The sequence below is a fragment of the Tasmannia lanceolata genome, unplaced genomic scaffold (assembly GCF_043159265.1).
Source record: "Tasmannia lanceolata isolate RefF3 unplaced genomic scaffold, GAP_Taslan_0.1 ptg000118l, whole genome shotgun sequence".
Lineage (NCBI taxonomy): Eukaryota > Viridiplantae > Streptophyta > Magnoliopsida > Canellales > Winteraceae > Tasmannia > Tasmannia lanceolata.
The window spans coordinates 5001-5690 of record NW_027518794.1 but is presented as its reverse complement, the minus strand read 5'-3'; positions in this window follow the sequence as shown (position 1 = coordinate 5690).

The following is a 690-nucleotide window of genomic DNA, read 5'->3' as shown; positions in this document are numbered from 1 at the left end:
TTGCACACCAGCCTTGCACACTAGCCTTGCATACAAGCCTTGCACACTAGCCTTGCACACAGGCCATGCTCACTAGCCTTGGGCACTAGCCTTGCACACAGACCTTGGGCGCTAGCCTTGCGCACTAGCCTTGCCCACGAGCCTTGCACACTAGCCTTGCACGCAGGCCTTGCACGCTAGGCATGCTTGGGCCAGCAGCTCCCGCATCAAGTCGGCGGGTGTAGGCACGGTTGGGCGCAGATCCCGCATCGCCTCGTCGCGTCTGGGCGCAAACCCGTCGCGTCTCGTTGCGTCTTCAGAAGTCGTCGCTAACAGCACCTTTGGTTGCCACTGGTGGTTAGGCGGGTTGGTTGCGCAAACCCTATAGGAGGGTGGCATGCTGCGGGGCGCTGGAATGCGCAGGCTTAGGGCGTTTTTGCCCGGATAGGCACTGGAATGTGCTGGTTTTGGGCGTTTTTGCCTGGATAGGCTAAGGAATGGGCATGCTTTGGGCGTTTTCCCCGGATAGGCACTGGAATGGGCTGGTTTTGGGCGTTTTTGCCTGGATAGGCTAACGAATGGGGCATGCTTTGGGCGTTTTTGCCCGGGTAGGCACTGGAATGCCTGGCCTTGGCTGGGCATTGCTGGGTTGGGCTCCCTTGGCCTTTCAGGCGCCTTGGATGCTGTCTTGTGAAGACCATGGGCACAAGG